The 27,247-nt window shown below is 40.3% G+C and overlaps 1 long non-coding RNA gene across 2 annotated transcripts; it reads right to left on the bottom strand.

The window, feature by feature from the left end:
• LOC121770671 lies at window positions 1-25,920 on the bottom strand. Of its 2 annotated transcripts, XR_006043780.1 has the most exons (18): window positions 25,230-25,920; window positions 23,504-23,632; window positions 23,241-23,336; window positions 22,645-22,804; window positions 22,435-22,470; window positions 22,295-22,364; window positions 21,968-22,031; window positions 21,715-21,789; window positions 21,163-21,479; window positions 18,552-19,350; window positions 3,647-3,737; window positions 3,249-3,562; window positions 2,327-3,095; window positions 1,748-1,858; window positions 1,354-1,667; window positions 864-1,201; window positions 596-783; window positions 1-354 (listed from the first exon to the last, which is right to left on the bottom strand). It is a non-coding gene; the product is annotated as an uncharacterized LOC121770671 (long non-coding RNA). The 2 variants fall into 2 exon arrangements; XR_006043781.1 differs by lacking the exons at window positions 1-354; window positions 596-783; window positions 864-1,201; ... (3 more) ...; window positions 3,647-3,737; window positions 18,552-19,350 and having other exon boundaries at window positions 2,349-2,416.
• Window positions 25,921-27,247: the final 1,327 nt, after the last annotated feature.

The raw sequence follows: 27,247 nt of genomic DNA, 5'->3' as shown, positions 1-27,247 counted from the left end.
CAATTTACTTGCTGAGGTTTATCTAGAAGAACGTGGTAAACCCGACGAGGCAGATTTTAATGACAGCAAAGCACCACTGAGTGACTGCATTGTGGGTTTGAGTAGATTAGCTCTTAATAATACAGTCAAAACAAGGTAAAAATGAAAAAGTATCAAGTGAACTACATCAAAGTAGACAAAGACCCTATTACTTGCCTTAGGAAGGGTAGGTGTGTTGTGATGGCTTCATGTAATTAGGAGTGAACTCTCATTTAGAGAACTTGGTGGTCTCTGTTGTAGTGGGATCGAAGAGGGAATTGCTAATCCAGACAATATGCTGCCGGGTCCGATCACAGAAAATGGTGGGCCTGCAGTCTGAAACCAAAAGGATGAAATTGCAGTGATCATGAGTTCACACAAATCACTTGGAGTAGAAGTATTATCCACAACCACATAGACAAGGTGAAACTAGAAACCACATATAGGCATGTGGGAAGATGATTTGGATGAAGACATCGAGATAACACTTTTTGTCATGTTTTCTAAGAATCAATCATCTGTTTCTCATATGCAGGTTAAACTACTTAACAGGAAGATAACATTACATGTTTAATACCTCTACATGTGGAGATGAAGATTGAATATGACTGTGTCGGTGATCAGTATTGGCACTATGGCTAACATCAGTTCAGTATAAGCCGCTGAAATACTGTTAACTGCCCTCCCTATAAATGTTACAAAGTGCAGGATATGATGGCAGTACAGTGGCCACTAAATGAGACCGTCCACAAACTGTTCCAATGCCTTGCTCCCAAAGGAAAACATCAGAATGTCATAAAGCCAAGGTCAGACTGAAATTCACAATAATAACATTAACCAATTACCTAGGAAGGAACAAACTTTTGAATTTGCAAGCTTCCTCAAAGAATTGAAAACCGCTCGTAAAGCAATACCCAGCATAAGGTTAGTCACAAGTTGATGCTTAATGACTGATCCTGAAGCACAAGCATTCACAAAGGATAAACATTATAGGCAAGTTGAAAATTTTAGAACGGGGTAACATTACAAGTAACATAGTTAGGTTGAAGCGTATTTTACAACATTACAGACAACTAGGAACTATCACGGAAAACACCCTAGTTTCCCAAGAATAACACAAGAATATGCTGAATTATCTCAGTAGCCTCAAACGCAGCAATCTGACTCAAACAGAAAGTCTTTCCTGCATACAACAAAGAAAAGGGTTACAGGTTTAGTGCAACACGTAGAAGAATTCCAAGGAGAGAAAAATAATAAACTGTTGTATGTATTCCACTTCCTACAATTAAACAAAAAATTATATCTAAATGTATGTACAAATAAGAGAATAACTACCACACATCCTGGTATCGTGCAGATATCGTGTTCCTCATAATTAGACAAAGCAAGTCCAACCCAAATTTTATTAGGTACCGACAAGTGTAGAGCATCAGAAAGATTTTGCAGTAGTTCTTCATTGATGGCTTTAGTATGAAATGACACACTTAATATCGAACTAAAGTTAGGTTTAATAAATAAATATTTGAATATTGAAGCAATTATTGGTTGCAGCTTTATACCCTTCAACTCGCTGGAATAAATAGTGAGGTGCTCAAACCTGAACTGGATCAATAATTCTTAATGAGATGACCCACAAACTGCTCCAATGCCTTGCTCCCAAAGGAAAACATCAGAATGTCATAAAGCCAAGGTCATACTGAAATTCACAATAATAACATCAACCAATTACCTAGGAAGGAACAAACTTTTGAATTTGCAAGCTTCCTCAAAGCATCGAAAACAGCTCGTAAAGCAATACCCAACATAAGGTTAGTCACAAGTTTATGCTTAATGACTGATCCTGAAGCAGCATTCACAAAGGATAAACATTATAGGCAAGCTGAAAATTTTAGAACGGGGTACCATTACAACTAACATAGTTAGGTTGAAGAGTATTTTACAACACTATTAATCTGTTCTTATGTTCTCTAAGTAAACCAGAATTTGTTGTATCAATCATAATCATCAAACGGACAGTTAAAGATAACAAACTCAAACACAGTAGACTATGTATAAAACTAATTAACTGGCATATAAAAGATGTTAAAGTCAAATTAAATTTTTGAGGAACTTGACCAGACAGATAAATGTAACAGAAAAAATCATGGCATCAAATATACGGAAATCGGAGTAGTCAAGATTACATAAATTGTAATTAAATTATTTACTATAGTAGTGGGAACAAGCTGCAGTTTACATTCCGGCATTGCAAAAATATTAAAATCATGAGAAAGATCAGTCAACCTGCAACAGAAGTGGCAACACTTACCTCTAGAAAGTATCTTTACTTGACACTATTTGAGTGCTCAACCAGCTTCCAAGGCCCACGATTTCTTTTTTAGAAGCAAGTTCAGCAAACCTAATGCCGAAGTAAAAAGGAAATGTGTCTAGTAAGTACTTGGGAAAGAGCCTATAAAAACAATTAACAGATATATTAAGATGCCAAGATTTGACAATCAATGGGGTTTATATATCAAAGAATAACTAATATAAGACATATTTGTACACGGCATATAAGACAAAGAAAATAGGATACTATGTATGTATTAATTATAAAGCTGCAAGGTAGCAAACAGTGGATTAGAAAAACGTCATAACACACAAAAATATAATATATGTTACAGGTTAATTATAAAGCTGCAAAAGGCAGCAAAGAATGAATTGAATAAATAGAAAATTGTAGGCGCAACAACCAAGAAGCAGAAGATCAAGCAAAGCAAGCTCAAAAACCAATAAATAGACTTGTGCCTTTTGTTTTCCACCCTATTCCGCCGTTTCTCTTAAGTTAAGAAGTTAGTCGCCCCCTACCACCCTCGACCTTTATATCGACCAAGTACATTCTAGTTTATTTATGCATTAGGAACTATAACAGAAAAACCTTAGTAGTGGAACAGGAGATAACATTTGCAAGAATGAATCTAAATAATTAAAGACTTCAAATTGACAAAGAGTAACACGAGAATATGCTGAATTATCACAGTAGCCTCAAACGCAGTAGGTTTGGCACACAGCTCTCTAAACTTATGCTGAATTCTTTCCTGCATACAGCCAAGAAAAGGGTTATAGGTTTAGTGAAACATGCGGAAGAATTCCAAGGAGAAAAAAATAATAAACTTATGTGTGTATTCCACTTCCTACAACTAAACAAAATAATATATCTAAATGTATGTACAAAGAGGAGAATAACTAACCACACTTCTTAGTATCATAAAGATATCGTGTTCTTCAGAATTAGACAAAGCAAGACCAACTCCAATTTTATCAGGTACCGATAAGTGTAGAGCATCAGAAAGATTTTGCAGTAGTTCTTCATTGATGGCTTTAGTATGAAATGGCACACTTAATATCGAACTAAAGTTAGGTTTATTAAATAAATGTTTGAATATTGAAGCAAATATTGGTTGCAGCTTTATACCCTTCAACTCGCTGTAATAAATAGTGAGGTGGTCAAAACTAAACTGGAGAAGTAATACTCAATGATACGGTCCACAAACTGCTCCAATGCCTTACTCCCAGAGAAAAACATCTCAATGTCATAAATCCAAGGTCAGACTGAATTCACAGATAACCGAGGAAGGGACAAACTTACCAATCTGCAGGCTTACTCAAAGCATCTAAAACAGCTCGTAAAGCAATACTCAGCGTAAGGTGAGTCACACGTTGATGCTTAATGACTGATCCTGAAGCAGAAGCATTCACAAAGGATAAACATTATAGGTAAACTGAAAATTTTAGAACAGGGTAACATTACAACTCATAGTTATGTTGAATAGTATATTACAACACTATTAATTTGTTCTTATGTTCACTCAGTAAACCAGAATTTGTTTTGTTGTATCAATCATAATCATCAAACAGACAGGTAAAGAAAACAAACTCAAACACAGTAGACTATGTACAAAACTACTTAACCGGCATATAAGAGATGTTAAGTCAAATTAAATTGTTGAGGAACTTGACCAAATATACAGAAATCGAAGTAGTCTAGATTCCATCTATTGTAGTTAAAGTATTTACTACATAGTGGCAACAAGCTGCAGTTTCCATTCTTGCATTGCAAAAAAATTAAAATCATGAGAAAGATCAGTCACCTTGCTACAGTAGTGGCAACACTAACTGTAATAATGGAGTGCTCATTTCAGTTGGAAGAAGAAGGCAGAAGAAGGTAAGCTCGGCTAGAAGGGAGTTCGGTAAGCTCGGCTAGAAGGGAGTTCGGTAAGCTCGGCTAGAAGGGAGTTCGGTTGTGAACCGAGAAGAGAGTTCGGTCTTGAGCCGAGAAGGGAGTTCGGTCTTGAGCCGAGAAGGGAGTTCGGCCTTAAGCCGAGAAGGAAGAAGCAACCTAGCCGAACTAGCCGTTGGAGCAGCAGTTAGTTAGCCGAGGTGTAGCGGTTATTCTTCTTGTTTTCTTGATTCTTGTTGTAGTTAGTTAGTAGCAGTTGCTACTTGATTGTAGAGCTTTAAATAGCTCAAAAACCGTGTATGTAGTTTAGAGTAAGAGTAAAGAGTAGGAGTTTTATCAATAAAGAGTTTTCCAGTTTCTCTCCAAGATTATCATCTTCAATACTCAAAGTGTGAGTGTGTGTGTTTCTGCATTGTGTGATCTCATACAACAGTGAGTGTGTGTGTGATCTTCTTGAGTGTGTGAAAGCCTTGTGTGTGTGCGAATCCCAACAAGTGGCGCCGTCTGTGGGAAGGGATATTGAAGCTGATTTGCAGAGGATCAAACGGTTTCAGAGATGGCAGCAAGGCTTGATGCAGAAAAGTTCACAGGCAAGAATGATTATAGCCTGTGGAAGATGAAGATGAAGGCGTTTTTGATTCAACAGGGCTTGGCCGCAGTTCTTGCAAAACCAGAGGAGAAAGGAAAGGCTCCAGTGCTTGATGATAAAGCTCAGGCAAAGATGGAGGAGATGCAGCTCAAGGCACATTCTGCAGTGATTCTGTGCCTTGGAGATAAGGTCTTGAGGGATGTTCAAGAAGCCAAGACTGCGGTGGAGATCTTGGACAAGTTGGATGAAGTTTACTTGGCCAAATCCTTGGCTAACCGGCTGTATCTCAAGAAGAGGCTGTATGCCTATAGTTTTTCTGGAGATAGGTCCATCATTGAGCAGCTAGAGGAGTTCAACAAGATCATTGATGACCTGGGATCTGTTGATGTCAAGATTTCAGATGAGGATAAGGCCATTCTCACATTGAATGCCTTGCCTAGCTCGTATGACCAGTTAAGTGATGCAATTATCTATGGAAGAGATAAACCTATCACCTATGCAGAAGTCTATTCAGCCTTGATGGCCAAAGAACTCCAGAAGACAGCCAACAGAGGCTCTGCAAGCTCCAATGTTCAAGCTGCAGAGGCCTTGAATGTGAAGAAGTTCAAGAAGCAGAACTTCAAGAAGAAGTTTGAGGGCCCTAAACCCTCAAGTTCTGATGCTCAGAAGGAAACCAGAGCTTGCTATTGGTGCAAGAAACCTGGACATTTGAAGAAAGATTGTCATGCATGGAAGAGAAAGATGGCCTCTGAGGGACACAACCAATCTGATTGTGTGGAGAGTGCTGATCCCCCGGCTCAACTTATGAATATTAGTGACAGTGGGGTCAGTCATAGGTGGATTATGGACTCAGGGTGCAGCTTCCATATGTGCCCAAATAGGAGCTGGTTTCATGACCTTCAAGAAGCAGCCGGCACTGTGGTGCTGGGTAATAATCACATTTGTCAGATCAGAGGAATAGGGAAGGTAAAGCTAAGCCTACAAGATGGCTCTATAAAGATCCTAACTGGGGTGAGGTATATTCCAGAAGTGAAGAGGAATCTCATCTCATTGGGAATGCTGGAGCAGAGGGGGTTCACCATATTGATGAGTCAAGGAAAATTGTTTGTTAAATCTGGAGATGCAGTGATGATGGAGGCTGACAGAGAGCATATTCTCTATTATCTGAAGGCTAAGGCTGTTGATGGAGAAAGCAATGCTGTGTCAGATGATTCCCTAATGCTATGGCACAAGAGGCTGGGCCATCCAGCAGAAGGAAGCTTGAAAGAACTCATCAAGAAGGGACCCCTGTGAGCAGTGTATACTTGGAAAAGCAAAGAAGGCACCCTATCCTACAGGTATTCACTCTTCTACAGCCCCTTTAGACTACATACATAGTGATCTTTGGGGGCCTTCACCGGTGTGTTCAATTGGTGGAGGAAAGTATTATCTAGCTATCATTGATGACTATACAAGGAAGTTGTGGGTATATATTCTTAAAGAAAAATCTGAAACACTCACAAAGTTCAAGATATGGTGTAAGGAGGTTGAGCTAGAGAAGGGTAGAAGTGTTAAATGCTTAAGAACAGACAATGGCCTAGAGTTCTTGTCTGCTGAGTTTGATCTGTTTTGTAAAGAGAAGGGTATGAAGAGGCACCGGACTGTTCCTGGTAATCCTCAGCAAAATGGTGTTGTGGAGAGGATGAATAGGACAATCCTAGAGAGGGTGAGGTGCCTACTTCTTGGTTCTGGTTTGAGCAGCAGGTTCTGGGGTGAGGCTGTGTATACAGCAGCCTATCTTATCAATAAATGCCCATCTACTGCCCTGAAATCTGAAACTCCTGATTACATGTGGTATGGAGCTCATAGTGACTACTCAAAGTACAAGGTGTTTGGGTGTGTGGCCTATGCTCATGCTAGGCAAAGCAAGCTTGAAGCTAGGGCTCTGAAATGTATTATGTTGGGGTATCAGAGGGGTGTTAAGGGGTATAGGCTCTGGTGTATTGAGCCCGGTAAGCAGAAGGTCTTGGTGAGTAGGGATGTGGTGTTCTTGGAGGATCAGATGCCATACCTGAAAGATAAGCTGGACTCCAGTGAAGATGAGGGTGATTTCTTCAAGGTGGAGCCTGTGGGGGTTGGCCTAGGAGCAGGTGGAGTCACTGACTCAGGGAGTGAGTCTAATTCAGATAAAGAAGAGGCTCCAACTCAGGGCAAACAGGCTGGTGAGTCTATATCAGACTCTATCAGAGACTATCAGCTTGCAAGGGACAGAGTTAGAAGAGAAACAAGGCCACCAACAAAGTTCTCTGATGTTGTGTATTATGCTCTGTGTGCAGCTGAAAGTATTGATGGTGCAGATCCACTCACATATAAAGAAGCTATGCAGAGTAAAGATAGAGAAAGATGGATTGAAGCCATGAATGAGGAAATAGAGTCTTTACTCAAGAACAAAACATGGATTTTGGTGGACAAATCCAAGCTGAGTACAGATGGTAAGGAAAGGAGGCTGGTAAGCTGTAAGTGGTTGTTTAAAAGAAAGATTGAGACCACTGATAAGGATAGAGTCAGGTTCAAGGCAAGGCTGGTGGCTAGAGGCTTTACACAGCAGGAGGGAATCGATTTCAATGAAGTGTTTGCACCTGTTGTGAAGCACACTTCAATTAGGATCCTATTGGCTGTGGTGAATCAGCTTAACTGGGAGCTACAACAGCTTGATGTGAAGACAGCCTTCCTCAATGGAGATTTAGAGGAAACTATCTTCATGGAACAGCCAGAGGGCTATGTGAAGATTGGAGAAGAAGGCAAGGTGTGCCTGTTACAGAAAAGTCTTTATGGACTTAAGCAAAGTCCTAGACAGTGGAATAAGAAGTTTGATGCACAGATGAAGAAGATTGGCTTCTCCAAGTCAGAATATGATGATTGTATTTACATCAAGAAGGCAGGCAGGACTCCCATTGCCTACCTATTACTCTATGTGGATGATATGCTACTTGCAGGGCCTTCTATGACAGAAATTCAGAAAGTTAAACAAGATCTGAAGTCAAGCTTTGAAATGAAGGATCTAGGAGAGTCAAGGAAGATCCTAGGCATACATATTCAGAGAGATAGAGGCTGCAAGAAGCTGTGGATGCTGCAAACTGACTATATTGAGAAAGTTTTGCAGAGATTCAAAATGGAAAATGCAAAAGCTGCATCAACTCCTCTGTCCCAGAGTTTTAAGCTTTCAAAGGAGCAGGCCCCTAAATCTAAGCAAGAGGCTGAGGAGATGGAGTCTATTCCTTATGCTAGTGTGGTTGGAAGTGTTATGTATACTATGATCTGTACCAGACCAGATCTGGCACATGCTATCTCAGTGACTAGCAGATACATGGCTGACCCGGGGAAGGAGCATTGGAATGCTCTTAAGTGGATATTGAGGTACATGAAGTCAACCAGTGGCTGGGGAATTGTCTTCAATGGCTGGGAAGGTGAATCTGAGGAGGTTGTGCAGGGCTATTGTGATGCAGACTATGCTGCAAACCTGGACAACAGAAAGTCCCAAACAGGTTATCTTTTCACCATGTTTGGAACTGTAATCAGCTGGAAATCAGGTTTGCAAAGTGTTGTTGCTCTCTCAACAACAGAATCAGAGTATATAGCTCTCACTGCAGCTGTACAGGAGAGTTTTTGGATTCAGGGAGTGATTTCTGACTTTGGTTTTGACCAAAAGACAATGGTGATTCATTGTGACAGCAGCTCAGCTATGTGCTTGGCTAAACATCCGGGTTTTCATGAAAGGAGCAAGCACATAGACATAAAGTTGCATTTTATTAGAGACGAGATTGAGAAGGGGAGAGTGAAGGTGATTAAGATTAACACCTTGCACAATCCGGCTGACATGCTAACAAAGTCTCTAGGTAGAGACAATTTTGATCATTGCAAGAAGTTGATCAATGTTTGTGCAAGAACTGAGATGAGCCCTCAGGTGGAGAATTGTAATAATGGAGTGCTCATTTCAGTTGGAAGAAGAAGGCAGAAGAAGGTAAGCTCGGCTAGAAGGGAGTTCGGTAAGCTCGGCTAGAAGGGAGTTCGGTAAGCTCGGCTAGAAGGGAGTTCGGTTGTGAACCGAGAAGAGAGTTCGGTCTTGAGCCGAGAAGGGAGTTCGGTCTTGAGCCGAGAAGGGAGTTCGGCCTTAAGCCGAGAAGGAAGAAGCAACCTAGCCGAACTAGCCGTTGGAGCAGCAGTTAGTTAGCCGAGGTGTAGCGGTTATTCTTCTTGTTTTCTTGATTCTTGTTGTAGTTAGTTAGTAGCAGTTGCTACTTGATTGTAGAGCTTTAAATAGCTCAAAAACCGTGTATGTAGTTTAGAGTAAGAGTAAAGAGTAGGAGTTTTATCAATAAAGAGTTTTCCAGTTTCTCTCCAAGATTATCATCTTCAATACTCAAAGTGTGAGTGTGTGTGTTTCTGCATTGTGTGATCTCATACAACAGTGAGTGTGTGTGTGATCTTCTTGAGTGTGTGAAAGCCTTGTGTGTGTGCGAATCCCAACAAGTGGCGCCGTCTGTGGGAAGGGATATTGAAGCTGATTTGCAGAGGATCAAACGGTTTCAGAGATGGCAGCAAGGCTTGATGCAGAAAAGTTCACAGGCAAGAATGATTATAGCCTGTGGAAGATGAAGATGAAGGCGTTTTTGATTCAACAGGGCTTGGCCGCAGTTCTTGCAAAACCAGAGGAGAAAGGAAAGGCTCCAGTGCTTGATGATAAAGCTCAGGCAAAGATGGAGGAGATGCAGCTCAAGGCACATTCTGCAGTGATTCTGTGCCTTGGAGATAAGGTCTTGAGGGATGTTCAAGAAGCCAAGACTGCGGTGGAGATCTTGGACAAGTTGGATGAAGTTTACTTGGCCAAATCCTTGGCTAACCGGCTGTATCTCAAGAAGAGGCTGTATGCCTATAGTTTTTCTGGAGATAGGTCCATCATTGAGCAGCTAGAGGAGTTCAACAAGATCATTGATGACCTGGGATCTGTTGATGTCAAGATTTCAGATGAGGATAAGGCCATTCTCACATTGAATGCCTTGCCTAGCTCGTATGACCAGTTAAGTGATGCAATTATCTATGGAAGAGATAAACCTATCACCTATGCAGAAGTCTATTCAGCCTTGATGGCCAAAGAACTCCAGAAGACAGCCAACAGAGGCTCTGCAAGCTCCAATGTTCAAGCTGCAGAGGCCTTGAATGTGAAGAAGTTCAAGAAGCAGAACTTCAAGAAGAAGTTTGAGGGCCCTAAACCCTCAAGTTCTGATGCTCAGAAGGAAACCAGAGCTTGCTATTGGTGCAAGAAACCTGGACATTTGAAGAAAGATTGTCATGCATGGAAGAGAAAGATGGCCTCTGAGGGACACAACCAATCTGATTGTGTGGAGAGTGCTGATCCCCCGGCTCAACTTATGAATATTAGTGACAGTGGGGTCAGTCATAGGTGGATTATGGACTCAGGGTGCAGCTTCCATATGTGCCCAAATAGGAGCTGGTTTCATGACCTTCAAGAAGCAGCCGGCACTGTGGTGCTGGGTAATAATCACATTTGTCAGATCAGAGGAATAGGGAAGGTAAAGCTAAGCCTACAAGATGGCTCTATAAAGATCCTAACTGGGGTGAGGTATATTCCAGAAGTGAAGAGGAATCTCATCTCATTGGGAATGCTGGAGCAGAGGGGGTTCACCATATTGATGAGTCAAGGAAAATTGTTTGTTAAATCTGGAGATGCAGTGATGATGGAGGCTGACAGAGAGCATATTCTCTATTATCTGAAGGCTAAGGCTGTTGATGGAGAAAGCAATGCTGTGTCAGATGATTCCCTAATGCTATGGCACAAGAGGCTGGGCCATCCAGCAGAAGGAAGCTTGAAAGAACTCATCAAGAAGGGACCCCTGTGAGCAGTGTATACTTGGAAAAGCAAAGAAGGCACCCTATCCTACAGGTATTCACTCTTCTACAGCCCCTTTAGACTACATACATAGTGATCTTTGGGGGCCTTCACCGGTGTGTTCAATTGGTGGAGGAAAGTATTATCTAGCTATCATTGATGACTATACAAGGAAGTTGTGGGTATATATTCTTAAAGAAAAATCTGAAACACTCACAAAGTTCAAGATATGGTGTAAGGAGGTTGAGCTAGAGAAGGGTAGAAGTGTTAAATGCTTAAGAACAGACAATGGCCTAGAGTTCTTGTCTGCTGAGTTTGATCTGTTTTGTAAAGAGAAGGGTATGAAGAGGCACCGGACTGTTCCTGGTAATCCTCAGCAAAATGGTGTTGTGGAGAGGATGAATAGGACAATCCTAGAGAGGGTGAGGTGCCTACTTCTTGGTTCTGGTTTGAGCAGCAGGTTCTGGGGTGAGGCTGTGTATACAGCAGCCTATCTTATCAATAAATGCCCATCTACTGCCCTGAAATCTGAAACTCCTGATTACATGTGGTATGGAGCTCATAGTGACTACTCAAAGTACAAGGTGTTTGGGTGTGTGGCCTATGCTCATGCTAGGCAAAGCAAGCTTGAAGCTAGGGCTCTGAAATGTATTATGTTGGGGTATCAGAGGGGTGTTAAGGGGTATAGGCTCTGGTGTATTGAGCCCGGTAAGCAGAAGGTCTTGGTGAGTAGGGATGTGGTGTTCTTGGAGGATCAGATGCCATACCTGAAAGATAAGCTGGACTCCAGTGAAGATGAGGGTGATTTCTTCAAGGTGGAGCCTGTGGGGGTTGGCCTAGGAGCAGGTGGAGTCACTGACTCAGGGAGTGAGTCTAATTCAGATAAAGAAGAGGCTCCAACTCAGGGCAAACAGGCTGGTGAGTCTATATCAGACTCTATCAGAGACTATCAGCTTGCAAGGGACAGAGTTAGAAGAGAAACAAGGCCACCAACAAAGTTCTCTGATGTTGTGTATTATGCTCTGTGTGCAGCTGAAAGTATTGATGGTGCAGATCCACTCACATATAAAGAAGCTATGCAGAGTAAAGATAGAGAAAGATGGATTGAAGCCATGAATGAGGAAATAGAGTCTTTACTCAAGAACAAAACATGGATTTTGGTGGACAAATCCAAGCTGAGTACAGATGGTAAGGAAAGGAGGCTGGTAAGCTGTAAGTGGTTGTTTAAAAGAAAGATTGAGACCACTGATAAGGATAGAGTCAGGTTCAAGGCAAGGCTGGTGGCTAGAGGCTTTACACAGCAGGAGGGAATCGATTTCAATGAAGTGTTTGCACCTGTTGTGAAGCACACTTCAATTAGGATCCTATTGGCTGTGGTGAATCAGCTTAACTGGGAGCTACAACAGCTTGATGTGAAGACAGCCTTCCTCAATGGAGATTTAGAGGAAACTATCTTCATGGAACAGCCAGAGGGCTATGTGAAGATTGGAGAAGAAGGCAAGGTGTGCCTGTTACAGAAAAGTCTTTATGGACTTAAGCAAAGTCCTAGACAGTGGAATAAGAAGTTTGATGCACAGATGAAGAAGATTGGCTTCTCCAAGTCAGAATATGATGATTGTATTTACATCAAGAAGGCAGGCAGGACTCCCATTGCCTACCTATTACTCTATGTGGATGATATGCTACTTGCAGGGCCTTCTATGACAGAAATTCAGAAAGTTAAACAAGATCTGAAGTCAAGCTTTGAAATGAAGGATCTAGGAGAGTCAAGGAAGATCCTAGGCATACATATTCAGAGAGATAGAGGCTGCAAGAAGCTGTGGATGCTGCAAACTGACTATATTGAGAAAGTTTTGCAGAGATTCAAAATGGAAAATGCAAAAGCTGCATCAACTCCTCTGTCCCAGAGTTTTAAGCTTTCAAAGGAGCAGGCCCCTAAATCTAAGCAAGAGGCTGAGGAGATGGAGTCTATTCCTTATGCTAGTGTGGTTGGAAGTGTTATGTATACTATGATCTGTACCAGACCAGATCTGGCACATGCTATCTCAGTGACTAGCAGATACATGGCTGACCCGGGGAAGGAGCATTGGAATGCTCTTAAGTGGATATTGAGGTACATGAAGTCAACCAGTGGCTGGGGAATTGTCTTCAATGGCTGGGAAGGTGAATCTGAGGAGGTTGTGCAGGGCTATTGTGATGCAGACTATGCTGCAAACCTGGACAACAGAAAGTCCCAAACAGGTTATCTTTTCACCATGTTTGGAACTGTAATCAGCTGGAAATCAGGTTTGCAAAGTGTTGTTGCTCTCTCAACAACAGAATCAGAGTATATAGCTCTCACTGCAGCTGTACAGGAGAGTTTTTGGATTCAGGGAGTGATTTCTGACTTTGGTTTTGACCAAAAGACAATGGTGATTCATTGTGACAGCAGCTCAGCTATGTGCTTGGCTAAACATCCGGGTTTTCATGAAAGGAGCAAGCACATAGACATAAAGTTGCATTTTATTAGAGACGAGATTGAGAAGGGGAGAGTGAAGGTGATTAAGATTAACACCTTGCACAATCCGGCTGACATGCTAACAAAGTCTCTAGGTAGAGACAATTTTGATCATTGCAAGAAGTTGATCAATGTTTGTGCAAGAACTGAGATGAGCCCTCAGGTGGAGAATTGTAATAATGGAGTGCTCATTTCAGTTGGAAGAAGAAGGCAGAAGAAGGTAAGTTCGGCTAGAAGGGAGTTCGGTAAGCTCGGCTAGAAGGGAGTTCGGTAAGCTCGGCTAGAAGGGAGTTCGGTTGTGAACCGAGAAGAGAGTTCGGTCTTGAGCCGAGAAGGGAGTTCGGTCTTGAGCCGAGAAGGGAGTTCGGCCTTAAGCCGAGAAGGAAGAAGCAACCTAGCCGAACTAGCCGTTGGAGCAGCAGTTAGTTAGCCGAGGTGTAGCGGTTATTCTTCTTGTTTTCTTGATTCTTGTTGTAGTTAGTTAGTAGCAGTTGCTACTTGATTGTAGAGCTTTAAATAGCTCAAAAACCGTGTATGTAGTTTAGAGTAAGAGTAAAGAGTAGGAGTTTTATCAATAAAGAGTTTTCCAGTTTCTCTCCAAGATTATCATCTTCAATACTCAAAGTGTGAGTGTGTGTGTTTCTGCATTGTGTGATCTCATACAACAGTGAGTGTGTGTGTGATCTTCTTGAGTGTGTGAAAGCCTTGTGTGTGTGCGAATCCCAACAAGTGGCGCCGTCTGTGGGAAGGGATATTGAAGCTGATTTGCAGAGGATCAAACGGTTTCAGAGATGGCAGCAAGGCTTGATGCAGAAAAGTTCACAGGCAAGAATGATTATAGCCTGTGGAAGATGAAGATGAAGGCGTTTTTGATTCAACAGGGCTTGGCCGCAGTTCTTGCAAAACCAGAGGAGAAAGGAAAGGCTCCAGTGCTTGATGATAAAGCTCAGGCAAAGATGGAGGAGATGCAGCTCAAGGCACATTCTGCAGTGATTCTGTGCCTTGGAGATAAGGTCTTGAGGGATGTTCAAGAAGCCAAGACTGCGGTGGAGATCTTGGACAAGTTGGATGAAGTTTACTTGGCCAAATCCTTGGCTAACCGGCTGTATCTCAAGAAGAGGCTGTATGCCTATAGTTTTTCTGGAGATAGGTCCATCATTGAGCAGCTAGAGGAGTTCAACAAGATCATTGATGACCTGGGATCTGTTGATGTCAAGATTTCAGATGAGGATAAGGCCATTCTCACATTGAATGCCTTGCCTAGCTCGTATGACCAGTTAAGTGATGCAATTATCTATGGAAGAGATAAACCTATCACCTATGCAGAAGTCTATTCAGCCTTGATGGCCAAAGAACTCCAGAAGACAGCCAACAGAGGCTCTGCAAGCTCCAATGTTCAAGCTGCAGAGGCCTTGAATGTGAAGAAGTTCAAGAAGCAGAACTTCAAGAAGAAGTTTGAGGGCCCTAAACCCTCAAGTTCTGATGCTCAGAAGGAAACCAGAGCTTGCTATTGGTGCAAGAAACCTGGACATTTGAAGAAAGATTGTCATGCATGGAAGAGAAAGATGGCCTCTGAGGGACACAACCAATCTGATTGTGTGGAGAGTGCTGATCCCCCGGCTCAACTTATGAATATTAGTGACAGTGGGGTCAGTCATAGGTGGATTATGGACTCAGGGTGCAGCTTCCATATGTGCCCAAATAGGAGCTGGTTTCATGACCTTCAAGAAGCAGCCGGCACTGTGGTGCTGGGTAATAATCACATTTGTCAGATCAGAGGAATAGGGAAGGTAAAGCTAAGCCTACAAGATGGCTCTATAAAGATCCTAACTGGGGTGAGGTATATTCCAGAAGTGAAGAGGAATCTCATCTCATTGGGAATGCTGGAGCAGAGGGGGTTCACCATATTGATGAGTCAAGGAAAATTGTTTGTTAAATCTGGAGATGCAGTGATGATGGAGGCTGACAGAGAGCATATTCTCTATTATCTGAAGGCTAAGGCTGTTGATGGAGAAAGCAATGCTGTGTCAGATGATTCCCTAATGCTATGGCACAAGAGGCTGGGCCATCCAGCAGAAGGAAGCTTGAAAGAACTCATCAAGAAGGGACCCCTGTGAGCAGTGTATACTTGGAAAAGCAAAGAAGGCACCCTATCCTACAGGTATTCACTCTTCTACAGCCCCTTTAGACTACATACATAGTGATCTTTGGGGGCCTTCACCGGTGTGTTCAATTGGTGGAGGAAAGTATTATCTAGCTATCATTGATGACTATACAAGGAAGTTGTGGGTATATATTCTTAAAGAAAAATCTGAAACACTCACAAAGTTCAAGATATGGTGTAAGGAGGTTGAGCTAGAGAAGGGTAGAAGTGTTAAATGCTTAAGAACAGACAATGGCCTAGAGTTCTTGTCTGCTGAGTTTGATCTGTTTTGTAAAGAGAAGGGTATGAAGAGGCACCGGACTGTTCCTGGTAATCCTCAGCAAAATGGTGTTGTGGAGAGGATGAATAGGACAATCCTAGAGAGGGTGAGGTGCCTACTTCTTGGTTCTGGTTTGAGCAGCAGGTTCTGGGGTGAGGCTGTGTATACAGCAGCCAATCTTATCAATAAATGCCCATCTACTGCCCTGAAATCTGAAACTCCTGATTACATGTGGTATGGAGCTCATAGTGACTACTCAAAGTACAAGGTGTTTGGGTGTGTGGCCTATGCTCATGCTAGGCAAAGCAAGCTTGAAGCTAGGGCTCTGAAATGTATTATGTTGGGGTATCAGAGGGGTGTTAAGGGGTATAGGCTCTGGTGTATTGAGCCCGGTAAGCAGAAGGTCTTGGTGAGTAGGGATGTGGTGTTCTTGGAGGATCAGATGCCATACCTGAAAGATAAGCTGGACTCCAGTGAAGATGAGGGTGATTTCTTCAAGGTGGAGCCTGTGGGGGTTGGCCTAGGAGCAGGTGGAGTCACTGACTCAGGGAGTGAGTCTAATTCAGATAAAGAAGAGGCTCCAACTCAGGGCAACCAGGCTGGTGAGTCTATATCAGACTCTATCAGAGACTATCAGCTTGCAAGGGACAGAGTTAGAAGAGAAACAAGGCCACCAACAAAGTTCTCTGATGTTGTGTATTATGCTCTGTGTGCAGCTGAAAGTATTGATGGTGCAGATCCACTCACATATAAAGAAGCTATGCAGAGTAAAGATAGAGAAAGATGGATTGAAGCCATGAATGAGGAAATAGAGTCTTTACTCAAGAACAAAACATGGATTTTGGTGGACAAATCCAAGCTGAGTACAGATGGTAAGGAAAGGAGGCTGGTAAGCTGTAAGTGGTTGTTTAAAAGAAAGATTGAGACCACTGATAAGGATAGAGTCAGGTTCAAGGCAAGGCTGGTGGCTAGAGGCTTTACACAGCAGGAGGGAATCGATTTCAATGAAGTGTTTGCACCTGTTGTGAAGCACACTTCAATTAGGATCCTATTGGCTGTGGTGAATCAGCTTGACTGGGAGCTACAACAGCTTGATGTGAAGACAGCCTTCCTCAATGGAGATCTAGAGGAAACTATCTTCATGGAACAGCCAGAGGGCTATGTGAAGATTGGAGAAGAAGGCAAGGTGTGCCTGTTACAGAAAAGTCTTTATGGACTTAAGCAAAGTCCTAGACAGTGGAATAAGAAGTTTGATGCACAGATGAAGAAGATTGGCTTCTCCAAGTCAGAATATGATGATTGTATTTACATCAAGAAGGCAGGCAGGACTCCCATTGCCTACCTATTACTCTATGTGGATGATATGCTACTTGCAGGGCCTTCTATGACAGAAATTCAGAAAGTTAAACAAGATCTGAAGTCAAGCTTTGAAATGAAGGATCTAGGAGAGTCAAGGAAGATCCTAGGCATACATATTCAGAGAGATAGAGGCTGCAAGAAGCTGTGGATGCTGCAAACTGACTATATTGAGAAAGTTTTGCAGAGATTCAAAATGGAAAATGCAAAAGCTGCATCAACTCCTCTGTCCCAGAGTTTTAAGCTTTCAAAGGAGCAGGCCCCTAAATCTAAGCAAGAGGCTGAGGAGATGGAGTCTATTCCTTATGCTAGTGTGGTTGGAAGTGTTATGTATACTATGATCTGTACCAGACCAGATCTGGCACATGCTATCTCAGTGACTAGCAGATACATGGCTGACCCGGGGAAGGAGCATTGGAATGCTCTTAAGTGGATATTGAGGTACATGAAGTCAACCAGTGGCTGGGGAATTGTCTTCAATGGCTGGGAAGGTGAATCTGAGGAGGTTGTGCAGGGCTATTGTGATGCAGACTATGCTGCAAACCTGGACAACAGAAAGTCCCAAACAGGTTATCTTTTCACCATGTTTGGAACTGTAATCAGCTGGAAATCAGGTTTGCAAAGTGTTGTTGCTCTCTCAACAACAGAATCAGAGTATATAGCTCTCACTGCAGCTGTACAGGAGAGTTTTTGGATTCAGGGAGTGATTTCTGACTTTGGTTTTGACCAAAAGACAATAGTGATTCATTGTGACAGCAGCTCAGCTATGTGCTTGGCTAAACATCCGGGTTTTCATGAAAGGAGCAAGCACATAGACATAAAGTTGCATTTTATTAGAGACGAGATTGAGAAGGGGAGAGTGAAGGTGATTAAGATTAACACCTTGCACAATCCGGCTGACATGCTAACAAAGTCTCTAGGTAGAGACAATTTTGATCATTGCAAGAAGTTGATCAATGTTTGTGCAAGAACTGAGATGAGCCCTCAGGTGGAGAATTGTAATAATGGAGTGCTCATTTCAGTTGGAAGAAGAAGGCAGAAGAAGGTAAGCTCGGCTAGAAGGGAGTTCGGTAAGCTCGCTCGGCTAGAAGGGAGTTCGGTAAGCTCGGCTAGAAGGGAGTTCGGTTGTGAACCGAGAAGAGAGTTCGGTCTTGAGCCGAGAAGGGAGTTCGGTCTTGAGCCGAGAAGGGAGTTCGGCCTTAAGCCGAGAAGGAAGAAGCAACCTAGCCGAACTAGCCGTTGGAGCAGCAGTTAGTTAGCCGAGGTGTAGCGGTTATTCTTCTTGTTTTCTTGATTCTTGTTGTAGTTAGTTAGTAGCAGTTGCTACTTGATTGTAGAGCTTTAAATAGCTCAAAAACCGTGTATGTAGTTTAGAGTAAGAGTAAAGAGTAGGAGTTTTATCAATAAAGAGTTTTCCAGTTTCTCTCCAAGATTATCATCTTCAATACTCAAAGTGTGAGTGTGTGTGTTTCTGCATTGTGTGATCTCATACAACAGTGAGTGTGTGTGTGATCTTCTTGAGTGTGTGAAAGCCTTGTGTGTGTGCGAATCCCAACACTAACCTCATAGAAAGTATCTTTACTTGACACTAATTGAGTGCTCAACCAGCTTCCAATGCCAGCGATTTCTTTTTTTAGATGCAAGTACAGCAAACCGAATGCCAAAGTAAAAAGGAAATGTGTGTAGTAAGTAATGGGAAAGAGCCTATAAAAACATTTAACAGATATATTATGAAGCCAAGATTTGACAATTAATGGGTTTTACATTTTAAAACAACACTTATATAGCACATATTTGTACAGGGCATACGAGACAAAGAAAAATAGGATGCTATGTTTGTTAATATTAATTATGCTACAAGGTAGCAAAAAGTGGATTAGAAAAAGTAGAAAAACGTCAAGCACAGTATAACAAACAAAAATATAATATATGTAACAGATCAATTATAAAGCTGCAAAATGCAGCAAAGAATGAATTAAATAAGTAGGAAAAATATAGGCGCAACAACCAAGAAACAGAAGATCACAAAGCAAGCTCAAAAATCAATAAATAGACTTGTGCCTTCAGTTTTCCACCCTTTCCGCCCCGCATCTTTTAAGTTAAGAACTCAGTCGCCCCCTACCACCCTTGACCTTCAGATCGACTAAGTACTTTCTAGTCTATTTATGCACTAGGAACTATCACGGAAAACACCTTAGTTCCACGAGAGATAACATTTGCAAAAACGAATCTAAATGCTTAGAGAGGCCTTCAAATCGACTAAGAGCAACACGAGAATATGGTGAATTATCTCAGTAGCCTCAAACGCAACAGGATTGGTACACAGCAGCTCTGTAATCTGACTCAAACAGAAAGTCTTTCCTGAATACAGCAAGATTGGTACACAACAGCTCTGTAATTAGATAAATAAGCACATTCACAAGACATTAGATAATCCTCTACTTCAAGTCACGTCAAATCACACGAATCATTTAGAGAAAATAGGTTGACCGCGAATTCAGTCGCGAGTAAGACTTTAGAACAAGAATTGTACACGAACTAATTCCCTAAGAGCTAGGCATCCAATGCTTCAATGTAAGTTCGATTTATGTCTTGGGAGTCTCAAACCATCGTCGCTAATTCGTAAAGAGAAGTTCTTCCGGCTATTCTTTATTTTAAGCACATAAGATCTTTCTCCCAAAATCAAGCAAAATTCGTCGCTCACAAGTCAATATGATGCATAAATGTAAGGTCTTATTCATATGGATGTAACGGGGCTTTTGGTAAAGGTGTGATCATATTTGGATTAGTAGCTTATCACCATTCTTAAAATACTAGCACATCCCTCACAACATCCTTCACATCTCACTGAATGCGTAAAAAATTCTGACAGCTCAACACCCCAAACTTGAGATTTTTCTACCATCTAAACCAAGTCATCTTATTCTTTTGAGCATATTTCTGTTTTTTGCTCGATATTTTTTTTCTAGCCTTGGCTTTTTTTACTCATGAAAGGCTGCCTTTTTATTTTATTTTTTTACAAGCCTTGGCTTTTTTTACACTTGAAAGGCTGTCTTTTTTATTTTTTTTCTAGCCTTGGCTTTTTTTTACACATGAAGGCTGCCTTTTTTATTTTTTCTAGCCTTGGCTTTTTTTTACACATTAAAGGCTGGCTTTTTATTTTTTATTTTTTTCTAGCGTTGCCTTTTTTTCACGCAGCTTTTTCACTTTGTATCTCAGTATAAATGAATACCACCTAATAAATGTTCCAGGACTTCCAGCTTTTTCTTGCCACCATAAATACCCTTCCAAGAATGTGCTAGCACTTTAATTTTAGTGACTAGGGTAGAAAATATAGGCCAACAAATGGATATAATAAGTAGGCTAATATAGTGACTTCAAAATTTTCAACAAAGAAATAAGGCTTTTGGGGCTCAAACTGGCTCTCTAGGGGTTTATGTAGGGTTAGGCATGTGATAATTTGGATATGAGGCTTTTAGTCCTATTGCCTAAATCATTTTATGCACCAATATCAACAAGATTGCAACTGATAAAGCTCTCATTCAGTCGATCGGCCCTATGGCTTTTTCAATTAATTTTTCAAAACCGGAATAGTTCTCTCTCCTTAGCTCAAGAAATCGGGCACCAAAGAACACTATTGTCACTTTATCTGAAGCACGGGAAACCTAGTTCTCCAGAAGTTAGTAAGCAACAACAAGTTTACAGACCAACCCTTGAGAGAAATGAAGTCCACACTAGTAACCCATAAAAAAGTGGTGAAAGTAGTGACAATCAATAGAGAGAAAATCTTGCATGCACACACAAATAGCAAGTGGTGAAACTCTGTTCGTGGAAGCATTTTGTCCTCACTACAAAGTAGCATAGTACTAGGGCAATTTTTGGATAGTTCTGAAGGTAATATTCGTTGTTTATCGATTGTTGATGTGTATGAAATCATTAAAAACTAAGGAGATGCACATATTAGAGAGCCATGACAGACAATCTCTCGGAAATTACTCTTAATCATTACATGTCAATTACCAAAACAAAACATTTAAATTCTCTATAAAATCAACATATCAGGCATAAATGAGAATAAATAGCAGTTATGCACTCATGTATAAGTAGGAAACATCACAAGTTGAGTATATACGGGTTTGAATGAGACCCGAAAAAGATGAGAAGTAGTGTTACCAGAATCCTCAAAGACCAGGATTTGACGACTACAATAAAAGCTCGGATTTCCTGCCTTGCTGGAAACCTGGTACCTTCTCACATACCAAAATGCTGAAAACAAACCTCTACCAGTGTATCTTTATCAGAATAAAAAACATAATACTCAGTCAATTTAGATCATCTTCGATACGTTCCAAACATTCAGTTTTGATTGACCGATAAAATTGTTTACTTTAAATATATACTGCAATCTTTCCTGTCATCTTTACAAGATTCGTCTTACCTTCCTACCTTCCTTTTGTGGCTTTAAAATTCCTTTTTATGAAGCTTATTCCCTACAAAACAGTGTGAATCATTTGCATATCATGTAAGACCCCGAGCAAATTAAGTGTTATTTAAACTTGGTTTTTATTAACATGACTTTTAAATCTTAAGCGAAAGGAAGGAAACGTTTTATATCATAGAAAAAAGAGAATTTCTTTCATTTCTCTTATCATCACTACAAAAGGTAAGTATTGCATCACAAGAAAAGTTACATGAGATGATCTCTTACAAAAAAAATGTACCTACTCTTTTTTTCTCATCAGGGCCGAGAGTCCAATATAGGAAGCTAGTTGCTCCTGCAGTCCACCCCTTCCCAAGCTCCTGCAAGAAAAAACAAACTTCATTAAAATCTTATCAAGAAGACGACAGATGTGATTATGATAAAAAATATATGTACTAAGGTAAAGATCATTTCTATTAAGACCCAACAAACAGATGCACTTAACATTTTATGGAAAAAGATGAATGATATCCATAGGTTAAGCCAGAGTGGTTTTACATGGACTAAATGATCTTCCGATGCAGCACGAATGATTCGGCACTCAAACTGACTTATAAATAACCTACAAAGAAAATTGTCAAATCTTAGATAGCCTTAAAAATACATTAAGTAAAGAATGCACTCATGCACATAATGAATAACTGTGGTGAGTGAAGCAAGTTTATTAAAGAAAAAAAGAGTGCAACTATAAGAAACAGCAGTGTGACCATCTGCTAGAATGTTTCATTGTCTAAATTGCAAAATAAGAAAGATAAGAAAGATAGGACACGAAGAAATAATCAATGCCCGATTTCGGCATGGAAGGAAGGCAAATATTCAAATTACCTCAGCAGTTATACATCATCTTCATTCAAAACTCCTGGAACTAAAGATTCAGAATGACTCAACTGTGAACCTACATGCAACAAAGTATTAGAATATAGATATGTTTGATTAACCAAGGGAAGAGTTAGAAGCAGACATACATAAGTTCTTGCTAACTTTAGACACTTTGTCAGCTTCTGAAGTAGAGAAAAGAATACATAAGTTCACATAAGCAAAGACATTTTCTTAGAAACTCAGATATCATGCTTTGACTCTTTTCGACCTTTGATCATGAAAAGCAAAGAAACCTTACCATGAAATCTATAACACTCTATAATATTTAAAATTAATTGTATTGATGGAAAGCTTACAAAGTTTATCATGATGAATGACCGAAAATTTGAAGCATCTGAGACGACATCTGCCAAGCGCTTTGTATTACGTTCCAGTTGACCCTTCGGGTAACTTGCCTCGGAGGGAGCTTTTAACTGTCTTGAATCTATACCAAACATTTTTCAGCAATTGAAGAACCTATACAAAACATATGCCTATGATAGAAGTAAGGCAAAATGAGAAATTGACAACTGCATATGTATAGAAGGCAAAATCTTCTCAAAGTGGAGAAATTGCAATGCTTATTGTACGGTATACCTATAAACATTTGTTATAGACCCAATTGCGACTGGGAAATACTACAAACTAGGATTATAATAGGCAGTTAAAAATCACAAGAAAAAGTTTGAAATGTGTCGTATTTGGGTTTTCTCGATGTGTAAAATTTCTGCAGCACATTTGAGATTATTTCAGTTTATTTTCAGAGAACAAAACTTCTGGTTTTTCAATGTAATTGTAACAATAGATCTAAAGGGTCTGGGAAATCTTTGTCTATCATAAAAGCAACTAAATATGTATCTCTCTGAGAGTTATGACAGAAACTGCATTACACTTTGATTTTAGAAATCAATACCTCGAGTCCAACAGACTTCGCCACATCCCGAGTTGTTGTGTTGCTGGCCACCTCATCCAGGTAGGATACACTTTCAGCTTCACAAAGGTGCAAAAGCTGGTGCGGAAAAAATCACATTTACTTTAAAGACATAAGGGCTTGTTCACACAACCACACCGACCACAAGCATAAGCACATAAAAATTTTCAGGTGTGCTAACTTTACCAGCAGTTGTAGTATTTACAGACATATATCCACTTATCTTAATTGGAAAGTGCACTCACAATAGATAAAGCTTTAGATTTTAGGCGGGAGATAGCAGCCATGTATGAGGAAATATTGTCTGAGCCCGATGACTTTAAGTTCATGATGGCCTGAACTAGAACAAGAACGCCTCCATTGCCACACAACTACTGAATTAAGAAACAAGGAAGAAAACAAATACGTAATCAGGAATAAAGAAAGAATTCAGAAGTGTGAGATTTTAGTTAGCCAGTAGGATAAAGTTATAAGCGCTATTAATAGAACTTGTAATATGCATATGCTAATTCACAGTACTAATCTAGCTTAAAATAATTGACTCCCCAACATTGTATAATCATTTGGTTCGCACTGATACTAGTAACAGTCCATCCGTCCCCCAATAGTATAGCACAATTACCAATGTTATGGATGGCGTATGGCGGCTTACGGCGGTGAGCCCAAAAACCGCCACAGGGATATGGCGGTCGATAAATAAATTAATAAAATATTAATAATATATGTATATATAAATTCAAAAAATTAGAAAATAATAAAAATTGTAATATATCAAGTTATCAACTATTAAAACAATAAGTAAAGCATAAAGTCATAAGCAATTATATAATATGCCTACCATAATAAGTCTTAGTTCAACAATCAAAATCATTTGGGCCGTGCGGGCGGCGGGTGGCGGGTGGCGGGCGGCGGCGACTTGACTAGGGCAGTGGGACTGGGGCGCAGCAACCTTTCGTTTGAGAGAGAAGGAAAAGAGATACAATGAAAAAACCCTAGATTTTGACTTATTGGCATTTTAATTCATTATTTGGGCTGGGTTTGGGCCGGGTTTGGGGTTAAAAATCATTTGGGCCGTGCTATTTGGTAATTGGGCTGAGGTTTGGGGCAGCCCAACCAAAAGTGATGCCATAACTGCCATGGCACCGCCATGGCGCCTCACTCATGGCGGCAAATGGCGGTCGCCATAAAAAAGTTTTGTGGCAGCTCGTGGCGATGGCGTTTTTTCCGAAACCCGCCACGCAATGGCGCCACGGCGGCGCCATGGCCGCTTTTTAATAACATTGACAATTACTACGTATGGTGTCCCCTAAAAATTAGCAATTTCCATTATGGTTCATGACCCACACTCTAGTTTATATTTCAACCTTCCAAAGACACATTTAACAAAATCCACATTTTCTTAGCACATAGTGGGACCCTTAGTAATACCCTTAGAAAGCAAACACACTCTAGTTTATATTTCAACCTTCCAAAGACACATTTAACAAAATCCACATTTTCTTACCACATAGTGGGACCCTTAGTAATACCCTTAGAAAGCAAACAGACGGTTACATGATGCAGTGGAAAAAATCACTCTAAGAGAATAAAAGTTGCTAGTAAAGCAACCAAATCAAAATAAAGATTTTCTTTCAATCCATTTATGTTTGTTGTCTACTCCCAATCAGTTTCACTATCACACAATTGTTTCATCACCAAAACCGAGAGAGAAATAGAGAGTTATTGGGTCTAGCTTTCACAATGGCTGAGCCCAAATTTTAAGATAAATGCTCAAAGGGATAACACCAATGTACAAATAAGCAAGCGGTGACCTGCTCTTTCAACCCAAGAATGTTTGGACATCACAACAAGTTTAATAGCTTCACAAATAGAGAAGAGAACCCAATCTCATGAACCCAAATCTAACTCCCTAACATATCCAGCCAAACAGGAAGATAAAATTTGTAAATTGGAAAATTAATGGAAACTTACTTTAGCCGAGAAGTCCACGGAAGTCCGACGAAATTGATAGTGACAATGCAGCCGAGATGGCTGGAGAATGACACCGACCAAAGTGAGACCCCGATGGCAGCGACTGCTTGGTGGATTCTCGAGCGCCTCTCACCGCTAGGCGAGAATCGGCAGCATCAAAATCAGACGGCGAGTCTGTCCGCTTCCTCGATTAAATAAACACTGACATACAACAAAGACCGTGAAATTCCAAAAAGGAACACAAAAAATAGCAGGAAAATACAAATAAACAAGGGAAAAAGGCAATAGTGGCGACGGCGAGACATTGCGCCAAAGCTGGGACAATGAGGCGCCTGATTCGGCGCTGATGTTCGGCTGCGGTGATTCCACGGCAGCGGCTTCCAAACAGTAGCACAGAAACTCCGTTCTGACGGCGACGGAGTGGTGGTGATGAGACCTCGCGAACCGAAAGCAAAGGCGGTGGTGGAACGAAGGGCGAATCGTGACTTGACTGTGTTGTTTAGCCGGAGTGTAGAGAGGACGTAGAAGGGAGTGAGAGGGCGTTGTGGTCGCCGGCGTAGAGTGAGTCGAAGGAGGCGACGGGAATTAAGGGTTGCTCAAATTGGGGATCTCAATTTGGGGAAAATGGTGAATGGAGAATGAGGGAGTGACTACCGATGGTGGAGGGGAGTCATGCTTTTTCTAACGGGAATTGAAATTTGGGAGGAATTCAAATTAGTTGTCGACCAATATTATTAATTAAAAAGGATAATTCTTTGGGCTGGGATTAATTCCATGATGGGCCCAATGAGTTTAATAAATTAGGGCTGATTTTAAATGGGTTATATTTAAATAATTCTTTAAATTGGCTGATTGTTTAATTCTTTAATCTAGATTGATTAATGGATTATAAAGGGTTGAATAATTCATTGGTCTATATTGATTTCATTAATGGTGGGTTGACGGTGGGCTTGTTTTAAATAATTTGGGGTTAATTAGTCAAAAGGGTAATAACAAAGTGGTCAATATTTTACGGACGGAATGAAATGACAAAACTGGACAATATTTTACGGACGGAGGGAGTAGTTTTTAAGATTTTTCTTTTTTAATTTTGATTTTTCAGTTTTAAAATTTACTATAATTATCTAATTTTAAGTAATTCTAATTAGGATTTGGTTTAATTTTAGGAAACAAATTTAAAAATATGTACTCCCTCCGTCTCCAATATATGTTCCATTTTGACCCAATATGGGTTTTGATAAATGTAAAAAAGTTAATGATGTACTAGTCATATTTATATATAATTTTATGATAAAATATGAGTAAAATTAAGTAAATAAAATGTGAAGTCTATTAAGAGACATGTCAAAAAATTGAAAAATGGGACAAATAATGGCCAAATGTGTACCAATAAAATTGACAAACCAATCCCCTTTTTTATTCTGATCATTTGAAGTAACCAACCAAATAGGGGTGAGCAAAAAAACCGGAAACCGAATATCCGAACCGAACCAAAACGAAATTTTAAAATTCGGTTCGGTTTTTTCGGTTTTTCGGTTCGGTTCAGTTCGGGCGAAGAAAAAAACCGAAAACCCGAAAAACCGAATTATATATATTCTATTAATTTAATATATTATATTATATATAATATATATTCTTTTAATATATTCTACTATATAATATATATTATATGTATTATTAATTTTATAATATATATAAATATTCTATTAGTATATATAAAATAAAATAAAATACACATATATAAATATATATTTATATTATTTTTATTTTTTTCGGGTTTTTCGGTTTTTTTCGGGTTTTTCGGTTTTGTTCGGGTTTTCGGTTTTTTAAGTTCGGTTTTCGGTTTTTCGGTTTCGGTTTTTCAGTTTTTCGGGTTCGGTTCGGTTTGGATTTTGAACTAAATTCGGTTTTTCGATTTTTCGGTTTTTCGGTTTTGGTTCGGTTTTGACAAAAAACCGAATCGAAACCCGAATGCACACCCCTACAACCAAATGAAGTCGTAACATAAAATCTTGATT

Source organism: Salvia splendens, chromosome 16, assembly GCF_004379255.2.
Source record: "Salvia splendens isolate huo1 chromosome 16, SspV2, whole genome shotgun sequence".
Classification (NCBI taxonomy): Eukaryota; Viridiplantae; Streptophyta; class Magnoliopsida; order Lamiales; family Lamiaceae; genus Salvia; species Salvia splendens.
Note: the sequence above shows the minus strand (reverse complement) of the source record. Positions and strands in the feature narration are given on the sequence as shown.